Below are 19369 nucleotides of genomic sequence, written 5' to 3'. Positions count from 1 at the left end.
GGGGTCCCCTACTTCACCAAGCAATTCTATGACACAAATCAATTGGGGGGGGGGGTGTCTTATAATTCAGCTAGATTCTGATACTATCTGGAAATAGCAAAAGATTATTCAAGTTAAGGGCTCAGTCCCACAAAATTGCCCGACCCAGCTTCAGGTACCAGTTACAAGTTCAGGTTGTCACCTGTGCTTCTGACCAACTAACTATAGATCAGAGGTGCCCATGACCCTCTCCTTTGGTTCAATTAATTTTCTAGAGCGGCTCACAGAACTCAGAAAAATGTACTTACTAGATGGCCTATTATAAAAAGACATAGCTCAGGGATATCCAGATGGAAGAGGTGCATAGGGAAAGATATGAATGTTTCCAGTATTGGGGTTCTTGGGTTCCCCAAGATAGAAATCAAGAGGAAACTCCAGAGAAATTTCCAGGCAGATTTTATTAAACTTATGCTCAAGCACAAGGGAGATAGCACAAAGGAAAGAAAGGTCCTCTGAACTGGCTGGGGTGGGGGTGGGGGGTTGGGGGGTGGGGGAGAGGAGACTGGTCCTGGGCTGCTGTTATAAGCTGAGAACAAAGTGGGCTTAAAAGGAAAGGTGGGATTGTGAAGGGTTCAGGGAGTGGAATTTTCCATTGGAGGGGTTACTGCTTCCTTCTGTCAGGTTGCTTGGCAACTATCTCTTGCTTGTGCTATGGGGGCAAGACCGTGACAGTCTCACTAGGCCATAGGAATTTCCATTATAATCTTGTGGGACCACTGTTATGTAGGTGACTGGTCTGTTGTTGACTGAAATGCTGCACAAGACTGTAAAGGTTTTGTTCTCCTGGCAACCAATCACCATCCTTAGGTGACCTAGGGCTATTCCCAAAGTCACATCATTCTCACCACTTAGGAAATTCCAAGGATTTTACAAGTTCTATACTAGAAAAGAACATAGACCAAATATCAGTTTCTTATTCTAAATCACAATTTCACCCAGGCAACCACGCATTTTAATGCTCAGTGACTGTTTGCTGTGCTTGGATGCCTAGCTTGGAGGAACTTCCAACATTAGCCATACTGCTCAAACTGGCCCTCTCACATAAGCATGTAGATCTCATAATGTTGGCTCTGTGCCACCAGTCTCCACAGACTTCTCCAATATTTTACTCTGTTTTATATAATTAGATATTTTTACTTTAAGTGTTGGCTAAGGTTCAGGGGCTGGGCTTCGGATACAGATTGGGCCACCTCCATCCCAAGTAAAACCTCTTCTTATCAGGATGCAGGCAGAATTACTCAGCTGCTGGAACAAAACCAAAGACCTCATACTCTTCTCTCAGGACACATAGATGGATGCTTGTTCTATATTGTTATAGTTTATTTATTTGTTTGTTTGTTTTACCTGAGAGGTTCACTTCAGTGACTCCATGCAGGTCAAAAAAGATCAGACAAAATTCAACCAGCTCTCCCATATTCGATTGTAACATCTGGAAGCATTTAAAGTGGAAAAATAAATACATATGTACCTAGGGCAACTGGCCTTCTTGCTCTTATGTGTCATTTTGATCTGATCTATAATGTCAAAGTGTAGCCAATACAAAAATAAATGATTTTGTAAGTTCCATCATTGTATATATCCAGACGACAAAATGAATAATATTTTAGATCCATTCACTAGGAAATTACTTTAGTGCTTTTTCCCATTCCGTCATCTGAAATAGCTGACCTTTATCTAATGCTTTTTTTCAAAGAGGAGCTACTGTTACATAGTGAGATCAAGAATTCAAAGCACAGTGGTAAATAGGCTCTTTCTAATTTAGGAATTGCACATACTCTCCTATTTCTGACCTATGGAGTTATAAAAAATCATCAAACTATTTTTATCTTCAATGAAATCGCATTGGTGTAAACCACATCAAAATTAGCTCTTGAATTTAAAACCTTAATTTATGGAGCATGTTGCATCCCTGTCAATATTTACGCGTGGCACAGTGGCAGAAGGCAATTGTGCAAACCAATGCCATCCATCAAAGAAAGGGAGGTACCTGTAATTATATTGTATGAATAAGATTTGCCAAGTAAAAGAAGAGAATGTGTTTTAGTATATGGAGAAAAACAAATGCATTTGGTTTCATTACTTTCCTACCACTTAGTTTTTCAATGATTGTCCAACTCAAATTCCAGCCATTTATGGGAATCCTTTTCAGCAGTTTTCGCCCTATCAGTTTGAACTGAGTGAGGCTGGAAATGTCAGTAACGACATTTCTTATATTGATAGTTGCCTTGGAGGGAGTCATCTCAGATTCAAGGCTGAGTTTTGTATACTTTGGTTGCATGGAAGTAAATGACACTCCTCTTCCTGGGAGTATAATCTTTGTGATTGCTGATTCCAAGAGAGTATTGAGAAACTTTTCTGAGAAAAATAAATAAACAACTGAAGTAAAGTTCACACTTGGGGGTCAGATGTTGTCTGGTATGTCTGGTAGATTAGAAGTTGGAGTGTGCATGTGTTGGAGGTAGGAGTACAAGGTGATAAATTATGTGAATCCAGGTGGAGTTCCTAAAACTGAACTCACCTTAAGGAAAAGGTTCAATGAAACAAGTCAGACTGTAGTACAGGCCAAAGGTCTGAAGACTGGTGAGAATGAAGGGTGTTCAAGTGTGGCGGCTGATACTAAAAATCTGTGCTAATAAAATCACCTTGTACAGGGAGAAAGAAAACAATATATCTCAATATCTTTACAGCCCCCAGTTCCAGGGATTTACTGTTGTTTACCTTCCCCTTCTGTTGCTCAATATTCCCAAGAGTCCTCAAGGAGGGCATAACAGACAGGGATATTTTCTACCTGCCATTCTCTATGTATTACTGGCTGGGAAGAAACTGGGTTGATGAAAAGCAGTGAGAGGAGCCTGGTCTGTAGAGTTCTAGTATGGCTAACAGTGCCACCAATGTTGGGGTCATTGTGCAATGACCAGAAATACCTTGTAAGACCTTCCTGAGTGATTCTGACATACTGGGAGGGAGAAACACTCTGCAAGGGCCACCATTCCTTCCAGAGCAAGTCTGAGTGTAATCAATGATTTGTACTCACAGTTAAAAAAGTGTAGCTGACAAAGTCAAGAGTCATTGGATGATATTATCTATCTATCTATCTATCTATCTATCTATCTATCTATCTAAGCCTAATATACAAGTGTCTCCTCCACAGTTCAACCAGGAGACTGGGAGTTTGATCGCTGGCTATACGTGTGCTGACCAGCAGGAGGTGGAGCAGAACGAAGGAAGGCCCTGACCCGTAGCTGGCAGCTGGGGAAGAAAGGCTCTGGCCAGCAGCTGGAAGACCCCAATCGGCCTTGGTTGCTGGCCAGGCCTAGGGACCCTACCTATGTATGAATTTTGTGCACCGGGCCTCTAGTTTATTATAATTTTACTAGAAGCCCGATGCACGAAGATTCATGCTAGAATGAGCTTTCCTTTCCCTGGCTGCCGGCACTGCCTTTCCACTCCAGCCCAACCCCTTTCCGCTCAGGCCCTGGAGTTGCCTCTTTCTGCTCTGGCCCCACCTCCCCACATTGCCCAGAGGCCCTGAGAAACTGGGGTGGGGCAAAACGCCTGTGTCGTTGCCATGGCAATGATGCAATCATCCCATCCAGGTCACTTGTGCTTATGTATGCAAATTAACCGCCATATTTGTTGGGTTAATTTACATATCACTCCTGATTGGCTGGTGTTTGTCCATTATTAGGTAAGATTAGTAGTTTCCTGATGGGACAAACAAAACAATTGAAATGGAACTTCAGCTGGTGCCTCCATTCCAAATTATGTAATAGCAATTCTTTCTCTCTCTCTCTCTCTCTCTCTCTCTCACACACACACACACACACACACACACACACACACACTGGTTTTATAACTTTGGACAGTTTTAGTTTTTAAGTGGTGTGATGTTTCCATGGATTGTGTTCTTTTGCTAGCCATCTTGTTGCTATACAATGAAGCCAGTTGAATACTTATAAAATGAGAGATAGACTATACCCAGTAGAAAAGCAAGGAGTTTTGATGTGAGGCAAAACATAATAGAAGGAAAATATACATAGATATTATTAGGTCATTTTTAATAAAACTTACAGTTATTAAAATACAGGGATGATTTTCAAGTGTATATCATGTGTCTACTTAGGATTCAACAATATCAATTAACATTTAACATTTATCAAACATCACTATATGCCTGAAACTCCCAGGGCCTGAGATACAGAGGTAATTAAGACACAAACTGCCACGAAGGAACTCCCAACTTAAAAGGGAACCAATACCTGCAATAAATAATATAATAGCAATGCTATGTGTTAAAGGGGAAAGAGTCAGTACTTTTGGGACAATGGTTTGGGATGGCTTCTCAGAGGAAGGCTCTGGGTTGGGCAGAGAGTCAGGTAAGGAAGGCCATTTCAGTTAGGGGAAACTCTCTGTGGAAAAAACAAGGATTCATCAAACTGGATGGAGCTTCTGCAGCTTTTCCTGTGGATTATTCACAAAGCCACAAGAAAGCTAGTATAATAAGAATTTTGGGAGCATTAGAGAGTGATGAGGGTCAACACTAGAGAAGTGAGCTTTAACCCAGTTTTTGAGAGCTGTGATAGGGAGTTAGATTTTATACTGTGAGCAATGGGAAACTGTTGAGGTGTTTAAGTAGAGTGGCATAATTGAGATTCATGAATTAAAAATAAAAAAATAACACTGACAGACTTATCAATGACTCCCTTTCCCAACTTGGTCCTACTTCTTTGTGGAACTCTTTCTCAGATGCTCATTTGCTTGGTATATGATGTTTTTTTCTTTCTGAAATACGTGATCATCTTAGCCCTTTGATATGATAAATGTTGATTGTTGAAAAATATAGCTCATTTCATGAATCCATTCTTTTATTATATTGTTATAATGATTTTTGGAAGATAATAATGTTTCAAAGTTGAGAAGTTATGCATAGATTCTAATTTCTAAGATCATTTATGAAACAGTGGAAGTGTGGTTTGTTGGTAGAATCAACTGTATTAACATGTGTGGAGATAAATGTGATCTCATTGTTTTTCAGATGCAGTGAGGACTCTTTGAATGGGAAAAGGACTTTAGAGCTTTCCATTATGGAAGGAAGATTCAAGATCTGGGTGAGTTACTGTGTCATGGGAATCCATAGCCCATTTTGTTTTTAGTTATTTTAAACACACTAAATTCAGGAAACCATGGTAAAGAGTATGAAGAAGACATAGCTTGCTTTATATTTAAAATACTAAGTAGCAGAAATAAATAAGTACTTGATATAAGTTAGCCTAGAATCCCAAACTCCTATCCCAATTCAGAATGTTTCTAATTTAGAGAAAAGTAAGCTTATAAAATGTGTTTACACACATTACCATTTTATATTGACCACAATTTGAATAGTTATGTAGGGATTTTTGCCAGTATTGTGAATAAATTAAGACTTTAAAATATCAATTGAGCAGTTTTTGCCTGTTATGTGCACTCAATAAACATTTAGTTGAATTATGGCAATTCTCACTGTAATAAATTGCTGTCTTCAGCTGGATACTTTTGTTTAATATTCACAATATTTACAAGACCTTTGGAACTTTTTGATGATGGGGAAGTACTGTGGGGAGTTACTGTTTACTATCATAAAGAAGTTATCCATATTTTCTTACAAACTCATTTTGCATCTAACACTGTTCATACCCATAATCAGATCCTCTTACTGCTTCTAGAACTCATTTGCTCCACAGTTATTTCAACAAGCACCTACTCTTTGCAAGGCAATGAGACATGTGAAGAACACATTTATTGGTATTGGTTTTAGTGTTTCTACATATAGATTTCAGTTGTTTAATATGTAAGTTCTGAGACTTACATTATCTGAGAACAGAACTCACTTTTTTCTTCTTCTTCTTCCTTTTTGCCCCTGCTTCATTAAAAATAGAGTGTACATGTTACCCCAATAAGTAAAAAAAAATTTTAGTATATTGAATTCCATTTCCATATTAAAAAAAATTGTAAGTTACTTAGCTGGCATGGCTCAGTGGTTGAGCATCGACTTAAACTGAGGTCACAGTTCGATTCCTATTGCAGGCCTGATTTCCAGTGTGAGGCATGTAAGAGGCAGCCAATCAATGATTCTCTCTTATCATTGATGTTTCTATTTCTCTTTCCCTCTCCCTTTCTCTCTGATATATATAATAAGAAATTGTCAGTCACTTTAATTGAGAATAGTTAGAAAACAGAAATAACTGGAGGTTAGGAAAAGGGATATAAGAAAAGTGAAGGGTAGCTCAGCTTAGTGTCTTCGAGTTTTGGCTCTGCTGTCAGACCTGGATTTGAACTCTCCCCTTATCATTCACTAGTTGTGTGACCTTGATGAGAGACTGAACCTCTGGAAACCTCCATTTTCTCATCTTCATTTTATAATGAAGATAATATTAATATTTATCTTGTAAGATGACATTAAATGTTAAATAGACTAATGCATATAAAACTTAGCACATTGTCACCACCTGATAGATGTGAGGGACTGCTATAGAGTAGAAATATAGGAGAAGGTTTTTCAGTGAAACTTAGGAAGAAATAAAGAAAGCTGATGAGGCAGCCCCTGCCTTAGAATGACATTTTTTTCTTTATCAGAATGGTGAAAACTCAGATGTGTTTCAAAGGGTCTTTGGCAAGAATAACTTCTGGAAAAAGCCCAAGATGTATTAACATGAATACCTCATTTTCCGGCATATAAGACGACCCCCTAATTTTACAGTTAAAACATAAGTTTAGGCCTATATTCGCTGTATAAGACTACCCCCCACTTCTGAGGCAACACCAGTTCTTTTTTTAATAGACCTCCTCTCTGACTCTGGCCAATCTGAGCAGGCTTTTTACTAGAACACAATGTACATGTTCTGTACCCGAAGCTCTAACTTCGGGTAGATCATTATTGATGATCTAAAGATCATTATTGATCTTTCTATCTTTCTCTCAATTACATAGTACATAGTATTCAGTCATTAATTTAAGAGGTCAATTGGCATCAGCAGTTTATTTCTTGTGATGTCTTTGTTTTCATAATGGCTGAACAATGCCTGTGAGAGCTAACCATTTAGAGTTAACTATTAGTTCACATGCCTGGGTTGTGAACATGTACCATTTAGAGTTAACCATTAGTTCACATGCCTGGGTTGCAGGTCTGATTCCCAGTGGGGGTGTGTGCAGGAGGCAGCCAGTCAGTGATTCTCTCTCATTATTGATCTTTCTATCTTTCTCTCAATTACATAGTACATAGTATTCAGTCATTAATTTAAGAGGTCAATTGGCATCAGCAGTTTATTTCTTGTGATGTCTTTGTTTTCATAATGGCTGAACAATGCCTGTGAGAGCTTTTTAAGAGTTAACCATTAGTTCATGTTTCCAATAGAAATATTTCTTCAGTAGGGTCTCAATTTGCTTTGCATTAATATATTCTTTTGTGAAGGAGGTTAATTATTATTCTTGGATGTGGGAAAAGACACTATTATGCTTTTTGTAGGAGGCACTATTTTGTGTGTTTAAATACATTTCCCAAACCTTTGGTAGGAATGACTAGCTCCACCAACAAACATACATATTTGTCCAGTGATTATTTGAAAACCACACCTATGAGCTTATAATTGTTGACAGTAGGAAGCCACAGGTACAGAGAGGCTGTGTACACATAAATGCATGCAATTCCTTGTGTTTTATTTAATCTTGAAATTAAGCTTAGCATATCTATAATATACAACATGAAACATACTATTTTGAACTTAATATTGTATATAATATATTCATAAGCATTTTTTAGCATGTATTTTCAGATGAAAAGTTAAAAGTTTTAAGATGCACAAAAATTAAGTATGCAAAATGATTAAAGACATGCCAATGAGAGGCTGGAGGAGAAAGCAAATAGCCTAGGAATCCAAACTAGAATTATAAGATGACAAGGAATGAGAAAAAGGATAGATGGAATGTGCCTCCAGGAACAAAATCTCCTCCATTTGAGAACCACTGGGCTAGAGAAAGAAACAGAGACAATGCAGAAGTTTCTCACACACTGTGATAAGAGCTGAGAGCTGTAGAGCTGGTAGGAGTGCAGTGAAGGGACCTCTCATGAAGACTGGGATGGCAAGGAATTCGGAAGACTTTGGGCAGGAAATAAAGTGGAGTGGAATCTTCAAAAATGAGCAGCAACCTGTGGGAGAAGTGAAGGAGAAATAGGGAGGAGGACCAAGGAGGGAGGAAGAGCGAGGACTGATAGGGAATTACTTATTCCAGGCTGAGGGCACAGAATGAGAAAATGCACAGAGGTTTGAACCAGCATGCTATTTAAAGGGACCTAGAAGCTGGTAAGAGTCAAGTTACCCAAGCATAAAGTGCAAGGAGACGGGGAGGGGGAAAGGGGGGGCGGGGTAGTGGGCTTTGCAGACCCAAAGCCACAGACACATTTTTCATAGCCCAAGGTCAAGTTCTATTACCCTTTACAGTGAGGTTATAATTATCCATTTTTCTCTTGTCATCGCTGGGGAGTCCATTAAAGACTTGCCGCTATCCTTGGTCCCAACAGTTAATAGACAGTAGCACCTTTTATTTCTTCGCCTAGCACTGAAATCAGTTGAGCTTTTGCCAAATCTCAGGTATGTTTTTCTTCAGGTTTGGGATAGGGACATTTAAAATTATGTATAATACTTGAAAATAGAGAAGAAAATAACTTTAGCAATTTGATCCTTTATTCAACTTCAAGCTTTTCATAAAGGTAAAAAAAAAGATTTTTAAAAAAAAGACATTGTTATCATTTTAGCAGAGTTCCTTTGACTTTTTGTGAGCCCTGGGAAAACAGGATAGTGTCTTCTTAATGCCTAATATATAGAAGATGCTTGACCAACATTTATTGGATAAAATATATTTACATTTATTATTAGTAATAGTAACAACATCTTACCTTAATCCATTTAAACTACTATAACAAAATATCACAGACTGAATGATTTATTTACACAGTTCTGGAAGCTGGGTAGTCCAAGGTCAAGGTGTTGGCGGATTTAGTGTCTGGTGATATCCCACTTTCTGGTTCATAGACAGCTGTCTTTTTGCTGTAACTTCACATGGCACAGGGGGCAAGGAGTCTCAGGGTCTCTTCTCTAAGGACCCTAATCCCATTTATGAAGACCCACCCTCATGACCTAAGCACCTTCCAAAGGCCCCATTTTCTAATATCCTCACACTGGGGATTAGGTTTCAACATAAAATTTTGAAGAGACACAATCAGTCTATAGCATGTTTCTATAGAGCATAATTCATGATAAATTTCTCAAGGATGTGATCTCATATGATGATTACAGCAGCCCAATGAGGTAAGTTAGGAATTGTTTTTAACTCCATTACAAGTTGTGTCTTATCCTTGACCCAATATTACCCAACCCATACCTTTTACCTCTTACACGGAAAGAAAACTGGTAAGTGCTTACGCTTATGGCAGATAGCTAATGGAGAGGGTGGGCACTATAGGTTTTTATTTTTAATGCCATAGAATCATAAAACAATAAAGGAGTTAGCAGCCTTTAGAGTCAAACCTTTTGATTTCACAGGTCAGGAAGGTGAGGTCACAGCTACTCAGTAGAGCCAGGTTTTATAACCCAAGTCTCTGGATGCCTATATTTGTGTGGACACATCAGGATTTATTAGTAGGTGTGTTTACCTGAAATTCCCATGCCTTTCAAGCAGCAGACCACCACACATCTGCACAGCAGGAGCCTGGGTTGTGGAGGTTTCCATTGTACAATGTGTCTTCTATAGACACATACGTTCCAGGAGAAGGCTGGTTTCAAGGACATAAGAAACAGCACATTCAAAAACGACGTGAATGCCTCTTCTTTTATACCAGGATCAAACAATACTATGTAGGTGTCTAAATAGAATAAGCTATTTTATTTTTCCCAGAAGAGGAAGTGAGGGTCCAGAAAAGTTAAATGTCGCAAAGGATTTTATTGGCCAAGTCAACATCTGTGTGCTTCCTAACAGTGAGTCATCTCTCTTCATAATAAGTAGGGCAGGAGGGCAGCTGGAATTTCCCAGCTCACTCCCAGATCACTGCTTCCTATCTGCGCTGCTCTCTGTCCTCGTGGCACCACTTCATTGGCAAAAAAAGGGAAACAGAGAGTACCCAGATAGTTGCCTGTACTGACTCAGATGCCTTCAGCTTTTGGTCTGATAAATTTAGGGCAAAACAAATGTCTAACTTTAATAACAGTATGAATAATTGGATCTCCTCCCAAGTTTTGTTGCTCAATATTGCACCCAGGAAGGAACACTGACTATACACAGCTTATCAAAGACCGGCTGTGACTGACACATGCAAAGCTTGTCATAGGTGATGAAGCTCAGTAGCTAGAGCATCACTGAAAGAAAGAAAAAACACTTTGAGCTGTTGTGCTCTCCCCTTGCTGACATGAAACAAACACACGCACAAACAAGCATTCCTTTAAACCGGAAACTAAATAAATGTTTGATGCACCAAGTATCACCCACTAGTCTTGCTTGTCCTTGAACCTTGAAAGCACTAGGCCTTCGTTTGGGAGGGTGTGTGAGTGTGTGCATTCTCTAGAACAAGGGTCCTCAAACTTTTTAAAGTGGGGGCCAGATCACAGTCCCTCAGAGAGCTGGAGGGCCGGACTATATGAACTACTAATCCCTACTGTAACACCTTGGCTGCGCTCACTGCCCAAAAAACCTGGCAGGCCGGATCAGACTCCCCTGGGGGCTGCATGTGGCCCGCGGGCCGTAGTTTGAAGACGCCTGCTCTAGAAGGTGGCAACCCTGAGAATAGAAGAAAAGAATCTTGTTGAAGATTCATTAAATTCCGATTAAAAGTTAGTACATTTGGGGCACCCACTTTAGCTCTTAGAATAACATACTCCCTTGCACAGCTGTTATTTTTGCATTCCATGTGTACAACTGGAATTATCCAATGGCCTTGCTTTGAGGAAATTAATCCTATATTATTGATTCTCTCACTGTCAGGAACAATGGGAGCATAGGAAAAATGCGCAACAAGATACTACTGAAACTAAATGAACTCCATGAATTCAGAGTTTTAGGGTGCCACTTAATCATGCAAGCTTTGTGTTTCAAGACCTCAGCTGCCAAGGAAAGATCAAGAACTTGTAGAGTCACAGCAGGATTAAATTCTAGCATTCGTTCATTTTATAATTGGCATTTTTTACTCCAAGAGCTTTCTTTCCTTCTCTGTTTCTTAAAAACAAAGTAAAACAAGACAAAAGAAAACCAAAACTAAATTAAATAAAACCCCAGTAACAAAAACAAAAAACAAAAAACCCTCCACAAAAAAACAGAGCAAAAAAATGAGTCTCTAGGCTAGATAATTATACCTGTGGACCCATGGCACCAGTGCAGATGGAAAGAGAGAAGTGGGAGGCCTTCATTCTTTTCCTACTCCTATTCTTTTTCTACTGTGAGAGGCTTGGAGAGCACAGTGGTCAGCTCACCAGGCAAGTCTAGCTCCATGCCCCCGAGCTTCCTTGGAAAATACTTGGTTTTAGTCTATTCTCCCACTTGGTCCACTTGTGGGAAAATAGACTGAGAGAAGAGATCTATCTAGGCCCTGGAATTGGTCTTTATGTCATTTGGACAGATAACCCAGGGTCTTGGGTACCAGGAGCATGGTCTGTGTGGGGAATGCTTATATATTAGGTGGGCATGGGGTCCTGTTGGGTATGTTCTCTTGACCCCTAGGACATTTTGCCCTGTGAGGACCATGACTAGAAGTTTCTCTAAAACTTTGGGTCTGGGGCAGGATTCCCAATTGCTCAGATCTATGGGCAGTATTGCTGAAAAAAAAAAAAAAATCACCCTAAAAACTTGTTTAAAGTGTCTGATTCCCTAGATTTTTCTTCCAGATACCCTGAGGTAGCAGTTCTGCGGGAACTGGCTGTGCAACCAGAGGTAGTTATACTGGTGTTTCCTGATTTGGCTCTGGTCCTGGTGGGGATGTTTACCATCAGGAGAGAGGCCTCTTTCCTGTGCCCTCCCCCAGGCCACAGTGACTCACCCTCCTCCAGTTTCTGGACTCTGTTGTGGTTGCCAGCGCCCCTGCTGTGCCTTTTGCGGACCTCACCTGCTCCCTGTGTGCCTCATTGGTTCTGCTGCCACAGCTGTGGTTGTCCTGCCCCGTGCTTATTGTAAGAGGACTTGTTATTGTTCCCGCTGCCACTGTTATCAGCTGCAATCACTGGGCTGTTTCTGTTGCAAGAATAAAGGGCTTCCACTTGTGTCAGATGGACTTGGGAGCTCTTTCACTAAATGACAATAGTACCGAGGGAACCCCTCAACCCCCACCCCTCACCCTTTTATGGCTTTGTGGCTTCTACCCCTCTAGATAGTACTGTGCCTATTCTCTGATACCTGAGAATGGGCTTATGTCCCTCAGTATTACAATTTTCTTGGGGCCTCCCTCTCCAAGAACTTAGAGCAGCCCTTTTATTCTCCAAAAGGTTCTGAATCTGAGGACCCAAGACTTGACCCTCTTTCTCTCTTCCTTCAGGGAGTCTGTGCTACTAGCTAAATTTCCTAGATTCCTGAGGCAGCTAGGCCTGTAAACTGAACTGCACTATGACCTTTGTCACATTTACATAATAGATTCTTAACAGGATTAGATGAATAGTTGCAAAATCACTGCTTACTGTTTTTGTGTACTTGTACTAGTAAAAGGTGTGAGAAGCATGAAGACAGGGCAAGGCCAAGCATTATAGAATTATGCATATATTAAAAAGTACGATAAAATATGGGCCCAGAACATTTAAAAGTTACTTAGAAGAAATTTAGGTATTGAGCAAAAATTCCTGTGACTTTGCAAATAATAAATTCTGCTGTGGTAAACCTGAACACATAAAATAATGTCTGTGCATTATCTTTAGTACATGGGTACATAATATAGTATAATATAATATAATATAATATAATATAATGTAATGTAATGTAATGTAATATAATATATAAATGCATTTGTCAAAAATTTTGGCTTCATATGTTCTAAAATAATATTTTGAGATACTTGTTCAAGTGTGCTCCCAGGTTGATTTTCTTCTTTCTTTGCTTTTACTATGTTTTATTCAATGGCACTCATTGCTTCTGGGATGGAGTGCTCAGAAGAACACTTAACTTATTTGTCCTTTCAATAATAAATCCACTGGTCTGGGCATCAGAGATAAAATTTATAATAAAACTATCATATTAAACCAGTTTTTCCCACCTGCAATTAGATAAATATTTCTAGAAGAAAGGAGAAAATCAGGAGAGGGTAAATACTTGGATCTCTGATAAGGACTTTGCCCAGTTTTGAGGATAGAAGATAGAGCTACTACTCCACCCCTCCCCACAATAGGTTTTGGGAATGAAGGTCAGAAAGTCTCATAATATAGGGTCTGGGGAACAAGGCAGAACTCCAAATTTCTACATGACTATCATGAATTGGGAATAAAGAAAATATCATTGAGGTGTATCTGGACAGGGGTGTATGAGATGACTTCTTGGTTTTTTTTTCCAAGCCCAGGGCAGTAGGAGAGCAGCAGAATATTTTATGTGGCTGCAAGCTACGTAGTCATAGAAAAGAACTTCAGAGCTAAATGATCTTGCAGTGAAACAAAGAATACAGCAGGGACAGTTATCTTGTGTGGACCAACACCTGAAGAGCAGTTGGGAATGAGAATGGATAAGTAGATGCAGCCAGGATATATGATTGCCAACAATTGATGTTTATTCCTTCATTTTCTTATGAATTATCTTGCAGTATGTAATTCTGCAAGATAATTGCTATACTATTGCTATATTACTAATGATAAATGCTATACTGCATGAGTTCCAGAATAATCTTAGCTATTGCCTTTTCCAATAATACTTCTGCCCCATTGTCTCTCTTATGAGATTCCAATGAAATGCATGCAAGGTCTTTTCAACGTATTTTCTATGTCTCTTACTTCTTCTCTTGTATTTCTCATTTTTATGTCATTGTGTTTCATTCTAGATAATTCAGTTCACTAATTATTTTTCAGCAGTATCTAATATACTGTTAAGTCTGTTTATTGAATTGATTTCAGTTATCAAAGTTTTCAGTTCTAGGATATGTTTCCTGCCAGAATTTTTAAACTTGACTTCTAACTCCTTGAATTTAGCAACTATAGTTGTATATAAACCTTTTATTTTTGTTGCCCATGGTTTACATTCAGTATCTGGTCTATACAAATGCCTGCATATTTTGATTATATGCTAGACATTTTTTGAGCAATCAGTTTTCCAAACACAAAATGCACAAGTAATTTGAAGCCTAGAATTACTTTCTTCCCCTCCTCCCCTCCCCAAAGAAGATATTTAATTACTTTGGCCAAATAATTGGCTTGGATTACTAATGTGAAAGCAGCTTGAGTCCCCCACACCCAACCTGCATTCTGATGCATAAACTTGCTAGCCCCAACCCCCTTTTCTGCTTGTGTCCTAGCTAGCCTTGCAAAACCTGTTTCCCTGAATGCTTATTTTATAGCGGCCATAAACCATACAAGGGCTTCTGACTGACAGGGTCTTGGTCTCTATCTCACTTCCCCTCCTTACAATCCTCACAGCGGCTGCAAAAGCCCATGAAAAGTCCAGAAGCCGAGATCATATTTGGGAGACAAAGAAACTAGGGGGATAAAAAGGAAAGCCTTGCTGCATTCGATGCTCAGTTTTGGGGACCAGTTCCTCAGAGCCATTCAGCACCACTGCTCCTGCAATAAAGTGCATTTCCTGATCTTCCAAGTGCCTGGCTGTTTTGTCTTCTCATCACATGGAAATTTTGCTGTAGCACTAATAATTCAGAACAAACTTAATCCAAATTCCAGGTGATATTTCCCAGGTCACTCAGAATATCTGTAGTTCATAAAAGGAAGAGTTTACTTCTGGCTTACCTTTATTTCTAGGGTACAGCTCTTTGGGCTACCAGTCCAAAGTGAGGGATGATTTATGGAATCCCTACTTTTCCTGCCTCTAGACACTGACTTTTGTCTTACAGGTTTGTGAAGGTCCAAAAGTTCAACACAGCTTCTTGGCTGCCTTTCTCTAATTGGAAGATACTTTCAATTTAAAGTTTGCCTCAAGCACCAAGCTTACCTATTTGGATTTCCATCCCCTCTGTATTGGAAACTGCTAATTCAATCTTTAAATATATTGATTTCAGAGAGGAAGGGAGAGGGAGAGAGAGATACAAACATTAATGATGAGAGAGACTCATTGGTTGCCTCCTGCATGCCCTCCCCCACTCAGGATCAAGCCAGCAACAGAGCATGTGCCCTGACTGGGAATTGAACTGTGACCTCCTGGTTCATAGGTCGATGCTTAACCACAGAGTCATGCTGGCCAGGCTACTAATTCAATCTTGATGCCTCCAAGAATTTTGTCTCTTAAAATTTCATCAAGCTTTCTTGGTCATCTTTTGTGAGAGGATTGTTTAACGTTACCTGGTCTGCCAGCAGAAGTAAGTTTTGTTTAAAATGCGTTATTGGACTTAAAACTAAGTCATCTTGAGGCTTTGTCCATGAATCTGGGGGGGGGGGGGGGGGCGCGGGAAGGTGAGATGAGATGAAGCCAACTCTCAGAAACCATGCTGATTTTGGCGAAACCTTCAAAAGAGTACTATAATGTATTTTAATTTTCTTGGACAGTTTCAAATTAATCTTCAGAAAGACAAAATGCAAATGCAGTCTTGTGAGAGCTTGCTGATCTCTGAGTGCCTGTGGGATGCCTAAGAAGGAAAAGGCATAGTAATCTATTTTTAATGACCCTGTGGCTCAGAATTCTTAAATGGGAGTCAGTCTACTAGTCTGGGCTTGGGCTTACTTGGCACAGAGGATCCTATCATTGTGACAAACTGATTTATCCCTTAATCTGCATACACACAGGAGTGAGGGTGGGGGTAAGGGGAGGGGGGATACTTTGTAGGAGGAAGCTACATTCTAGAGTCAGGTCTGATCCTTCACTAGCCTTGGAGAGCGATGCTTGTGATTTGGCTGCTCAAGTGCCCCTCTCCTTGCTTTGCCTATCGAAGCTGAGCACTTGGTTGTGGAGTGACCTTATAAAGATAATTCCCACAATTCATAATGCATAACTTGAAACAGACTTGTGAGATATTGAGAACCCAAGAGAGATCCTTGGCTCTAGAAGGGCCTCTGGGCAGCCAGAATGATTTATTTTTCCCCAAGCAGATAACTCTGCTCCAGAGATTGGGTGATAAATTGAAGGAGGAAGGGACATGGCTTGGCAATCTATGGGTGTGAGCTGCTGTTCTAAGCAGATTGCTTCTCCCCCTCCTTATTTCCTCCTGAACATACTCTACCAGAGATGTCTCCCAGCAACCACCAGAACTGTGGCTGAGAGCACCCAGGCAATCTGATGAGTCTGGGGAGATGCCAGCCACACAGCCCTGCACTGCTCTTCATGTGAGTGCTCTTGTTCTGGAGAGACAAATGACAAACTCAGAGCAGAGATGCATTTGAGGTAGCTTATGCAAACCATGAGAATTTCTGATATAGAACACTGGCAGAATTTAAGACAGAGAAATAAGTCTTGGGAAGAAACTGACCAGAGACTTGAACACACACCTCTTTATGTCTAACTTCATGCTTTTTTCTCTCTCTTTGTGGACTAGCTTCTTTTTTTTACTTTTCATGCATCAATGGAAAATACAGTTTCTGAAAGTTACCAATGTTATATCACTTTCAGCTACCTGGAAGGAACAGGTGTCTCTTTTTTCCAATTCCAGACTGTGGTCATGGGGTAGGGCTGTGAAACAGAAATAGGACATTAAGATCCATCCCTTTAACCTTTGAATGGACAGTAGCTCACAGGAAAGGTGGTGGAGATGTGGAGGGAGGTGCTAACAGATGTAAAAGGGCTCCAACAAAGAAAGCTCTTTGAGATGAACCACTTTTTTTTATATTTATAAACATTCTGGGAAAATTCTTCACTCATACAATAAAAAACTGGCAAACAGTTAATTAAGAGGTTGTATCCAGGAAGAAATATAAATAATTGGTTAATAGCTAATATGGCTATGGATTATATAATTTCTCAAATTTGTGGTTAATATTTGTTTATATATATTTTTTTGACATACAGAATATAAAAAATCTGAGCTATTTTGAAAAATAAAAAACTCATCAGAAAAATTTTTATGAAAACCTTAATGGAATCACATATACTTCGTTCCTATGACAATGTATAGTTCACCTTCCTTACTTTATTGATGAGAAACAGAGCTCAATTCATAAGATTGTAAATTGTGTGTTTTTTGTTTTTGTTTTTTCCGCAGAAAGCTTTATTGTTTCCATGTGGTCTAATGCATGAGAGAGGGCTCCAGGGTAGTTAAAAGGAAGCCTTGTGTTTTCTGGCAAAGCCTCAGGCAAAGCCAGAAACCAGGGGGATGTAGAGGGGCCCCTCAAAGGCCTCTGGGCTCCTCAACTCCTAGTTCAGTGGTCGGCAAACTCATTAGTCAACAGAGCCAAATATCAACAGTACGATTGAAGTTTCTTTTGAGAGCCGAATTTTTTAAACTTAAACTTCTTTTAATGCCACTTCTTCAAAATAGACTCACCTAGGTCGTGGTATTTTGTGGAAGAGCCACACTCAAGGGGCCAAAGAGCCGCAGGGGGCTCGAGAGCCGCAGTTTGTCAACCACGGTCCTAGTCATACTTGAGGATGAGTTTTTTTTAAGAGATACTCACCAAGCCCAGCCCCGGGGCCAGCCAACCTGTGGAGGTTAGTCATGTGTGGCCCATCTTGTTGATGAGTTTCGCCTCCTCACCAAGGAAGTGATTCTCCAGGAAGCCACAGAGCTGAGGGTCTGCGCGGATAGAACAGAGGGCATGCAGACCCAAAAGGGCCTGGTACAGGGTCCTCTCCCAAGGCCACGGCAGCATCCATGGCATCCTGAGTTTTGCCCCCACTCATTTTGGGGGGGCCTTCAGCGTGTCCTGGAAGAGAATTCGGCCACTGCACTGGTTTTGCATATTTAAGAGACTCTCTGGCCTTGTACTTCTCTCCTCGGCCAACTCAGGGAAGAAGTGGCCCACGTCCTCCAGAGCCACATTGTCATGATCCAAATAGAAGCCCAGAGAGAGGTAGGTGTAGGAGGCCCACAGATGCAGGTTGACCAGTTGGTTGACGGCAGTCTCCACCTCGATGGAATAATTCTGATGAATTTGGGAGCTTGTGGTTGCTTGACAGTAAGGAGTTATGGTTAAAAATGGTGTTGGCTGGTCTAGGTGCCTGAGGATGGCTGGGTCTTCTGAAGGTGGTGGCTGAAAAAGAGGTTGGAGGGTGGTTGAGGCTGGATGAAGGGGCACCTCTGGATCTGTTTCGTCCAAACACTGTTGATGCAAGAGACAGATCCCAGGGACCACTGAGGATCACTGCTGATTCTAAAAATTTTAAAGCTACTTTTAGGTTTTCATTCGGAATGCTTTTACATAAAATTCCCTGAAAATAGTGGTTAAGAAAGAAACAAAGACTGAAGACCAGGAATATAGCTGACAGCCTGTGATAAAGATTTAGAGTACACAAAGATGTGGTGAAAGAAAAGGATTATTATTAATTTTTTTTATACCAAGGTAGAAATGGTTTATTTTCAGTATCTGTACTGTTGCTTCAGGTACCTATCTATTATTTGTTAAGCCAATACTTACGAATTGTCCCAATTCTTAGATAAAGGCAGATTTGTGAATCTTTTAGAAAGAAAAACTAGTTGAGTGTGTTACAGCCACATGAATCATGTGGGATATTGCTGAAGGCTATACTTGTCATGAATGAAAAAATGTTTTCAAAGGAAACTAGACATCTACCTAAAATGACACAGTTTGCCTCTGTTGCGAGGAACTCATCTTTTCAGTATGTTGTCAAATGTGCTATCAAAGTGCCCTTTGCGCTATCAACTGTTAGCGCTTCAGGAAGAAACTCTTCCAGACTTGCAAAACCTCATCCCTGAAAGTTTGGATTTCTCCTGGAAGCTCATAATTCCGTTATTGTTAATCCTCTTGATAACAAATTGCACATCTTCTCCCCTGGGCTGCATTTATACTTTGCCGCTTTTTGCCTTTCTTTTGTCTCTAATCCAATTTATAAACCACAGTCAAGTGAGGGCACTTGGTGTGCCAACTGTGTCCTTTTACTTCCTGCATCAAGATCCTTCAGTGGATCCATAGTACCTTCAAAATTTAACTCTAGCCATTCATCCTGAATTTCAGGGTTCTACAATCCACCATATCTAGTTGACCTTGTTTATTCATACATTTTAATATTTGTC

The 19369-nt window shown here is 40.1% G+C and overlaps 1 protein-coding gene and 1 long non-coding RNA gene across 2 annotated transcripts in view; both read left to right on the top strand.

The window, feature by feature from the left end:
• The window catches only part of LOC311630502, a 760408-nt gene that overhangs the window by 47664 nt on the left and 693375 nt on the right, over positions 1-19369 (top strand). The gene's annotated exons all lie outside the window — the stretch shown is intronic.
• TMC1 (transmembrane channel like 1) overlaps positions 1-19369 on the top strand; it is a 270648-nt gene that overhangs the window by 53707 nt on the left and 197572 nt on the right. The window contains exon 2 of the mRNA XM_084899506.1: positions 5075-5147. The gene's annotated coding sequence lies outside the window, so the exon portion shown is untranslated. The remainder of the gene's footprint in view (positions 1-5074; positions 5148-19369) is intronic.

The sequence above is a fragment of the Pipistrellus hanaki genome, assembly GCF_964339955.1.
Source record: "Pipistrellus hanaki genome assembly, chromosome: 11".
In the NCBI taxonomy this organism is placed as follows: Eukaryota; Metazoa; Chordata; class Mammalia; order Chiroptera; family Vespertilionidae; genus Pipistrellus; species Pipistrellus hanaki.
Note: the sequence above shows the minus strand (reverse complement) of the source record. Positions and strands in the feature narration are given on the sequence as shown.